Below are 2743 nucleotides of genomic sequence, written 5' to 3'. Positions count from 1 at the left end.
GCTGTACCAAAGTCTACAAGTCAAACAACAGGGACAACAAATAAGTAAACAGATAACTCCTAACTTTAAATAGTAATTTCCAGGCTGGGCGTGGTAGCTCATGCCTGTAATCCCAGCACTCTGGGAGGCCAAGGCAGGTGGAATACCTGAGGTCAGGAGTTTGAGACCAGCCTGGCCAACATGGGGAAACCCTGTCTCTAGTAAAAATACAAAAATTAGCCGGGCGTGGTGGCAGGCACCTGTAATCCCAGCTACTCAGGAGGCTGAAACAGGAGAATCGCTTGAACCCAGGAGGCAGAGGTTGCAGTGAGCCGAGATCAAGCCACTGTACTCCAGCCTGGGTGACACAGCAAGACTTCATCTCAAAAAAAAAAAAAAAGAGAGAGAGAAAGAGAAAAATAGTAATTTCAAAAGACAGAGATTTCTTACATTTTATTTTATTTTTGACCTATAATTTTGCATACTTATGGGACACAGTGTGATCTTTAAATACAGGTATGCATTGTGAAATGATCAAATCAGGGTAACTGGCTTACCTTCGCTTCAAACATTTATCATTTCTTTGTCATAAGAACATTCAAAACTTCTCATTATTTTAAAATATTCACTATTGTCAAATATAGTCAAAAATAGGACACTAGACCTTATTTCTTCAAACTAGTACCTGTTCACTAACCTCTCCTCATTTCCCCATCCTCCCTACCTACCCCACCCCACCGTGACCTTCTGGTAACCACTATTCTACTATATTTCTATGAGATCAGCTTTTAAAAATTCCTCAAAGAAGGGGCAGCTGGCACATGGTGACACCAAGAGAGTGAAAGCCCCCAGACTCTTTGAGGGTCTCAGCCACAAAGTGATCGTGTCTGCAGCATGTGGGCGGAACCACACCTTGGCCTTGACAGAAACCCGCTCCGTGTTTGCGTTTGGGGAGAACAAGATGGGGCAGCTGGTCCTTGGCAACCAGACAGACCCTGTCCACAGCCCCACGCAGATAATGTACAATGGCCAGCCAATTACCAAAATGGCCTGTGGGGCTGAATTCAGTACGATAATAGACTGCGAAGGAAACCTCTGTTCCTTTGGGTGCCCTGAATATGGTCAGCTGAGACACAACTCAGATGGGAAGTTCATTGCCTGGCCACAGCAGATAGAATACGACTGCGAACTGGTGCCCCGGCAAGTGGCCATCATCATCAAGAAGACCAAAAATGAACAGATGCTGCCTGTACCAAATATGGTTGTGCAAAACGTGGCCTGTGGTGCTAACGACACACTGGTCCTGGACTCCCAGAAGCCAGTCTTCTCCTGGGGCTCCAGTGGCTATGGCAGGTTGGGCCATGCAGAGCAGAAGGAGGAGATGGTCCCCTGTCTGGTGCAGCTGTTTGACTTTTATGGATGTGGGGCGTCCCAGATCTATGCTGGTTACACCTGCTCCTTTGCCATCAGTGAAGTGGGTGCTCTGTTTCTCTGGGGGGGCACCAGCACCTCCCATGAATCTACTGTGTACCCGAAAGCAGTGCAGGACCTTTGTGGCTGGAGAATCCAGAGCCTGGCTGTGGGAAGAGCAGCATCCCTGTGGCCGCCAATGAGAGTACCATCAGCTGGTGCCTGTTGCCGACCTTCTAGGAACAGGTCTACGGGGACCACAAGCCCAAGTCTTCCACTGCAGCCCAGGAGGTGAAGACTCTGGATAGCATTTTCTCAGAGCAGGTCGCCAACGGCTACTCACACTCCTTGGTGATAGCAAGAGACAAACGCGAGACCGAGAAAGAGAAGATCAAGAACCTGCCAGAATAAAACTTCCCAACCCTCTGATGCTCCCAGAGACTCCTCCAACTCCACGCTTCTCGCAGCAGATGTCATTTCCATGAGCACTGGGAAGTGAAGTCAAACTAGGAATTTAAAAAAGCAAAAGTTGCTGGGCACAGTGGCTCAGGCCTGTAATCCCAGCACATTCGGAGGCTGAGGCAGGCAGATCACCTGAGGTCAGGAGTTCAAGACCAGCCTAGCCAATGTGATGAAACCCTGTCTCTACTAAAAACACAAAAAAGTAGCCAGGCATGGTGCCTTGCACCTGTAATCCCAGCTACTCGGGAGGCTGAGGCAAGAGAATCACTTGAACCCAGGAGGCAGAGGTTGCATTGATCTGAGATCGCGCCACTGTACTCCAGCCTGGGTGACAACAGTGAAACTCCATCTCAAAAAAAAGCAGAAGTTGACCAAAGATGCATTTTTGTTTAGGCTCCCTGAGGTTCCGTTTTACAACCCATCCAACATTAACTACCTTTTTTTCTGTATGCTTTCCAAAGTATGTTTTTTCCTCTTAATGTTGAATTAAAGTGTTTGCTCATAGTTGACTTACTATTCCTACAAAAGAGGCAGAAACTGAGCAATCTAGGTTTTTTTCTAAGTTTTTTCTTTCTTCCTTTCCTAAATACACTCCCCAAAACACCCCTTTCTAGTTATAATTAGCATCGTGATCCAAGCGAATGCTACATGGAAGAGGAATCGCCATTTACTCAGAAAAAATGCCCCTTACAGGAACTGGCAGCAGCCAGCTAGGCAAAGTTGGTCCCTGCCGGCAGGCCTCCATCCAAAATCACGCTCGCGTGCTTCAGGAGCATCTGTGACACTCCTTTCCCGCTTTTTCTTGCACATCAGCAGAGGCCGGTGTCAGTTCTGATTGAGGCCGGTGTCGGTTCTATTTCTCCCCACTTGCTGCCTATACGCCCACAGCCTT

General features: G+C 47.8%; 1 pseudogene; it reads left to right on the top strand.

The window, feature by feature from the left end:
- Nucleotides 1–754: 754 nt before the first annotated feature.
- Nucleotides 755–1800, top strand: LOC111547852 (annotated as a pseudogene).
- The last annotated feature ends 943 nt before the right edge of the window (nt 1801–2743 follow it).

The sequence above is a fragment of the Piliocolobus tephrosceles genome, chromosome 3 (assembly GCF_002776525.5).
Source record: "Piliocolobus tephrosceles isolate RC106 chromosome 3, ASM277652v3, whole genome shotgun sequence".
NCBI lineage: Eukaryota > Metazoa > Chordata > Mammalia > Primates > Cercopithecidae > Piliocolobus > Piliocolobus tephrosceles.
Note: the sequence above shows the minus strand (reverse complement) of the source record. Positions and strands in the feature narration are given on the sequence as shown.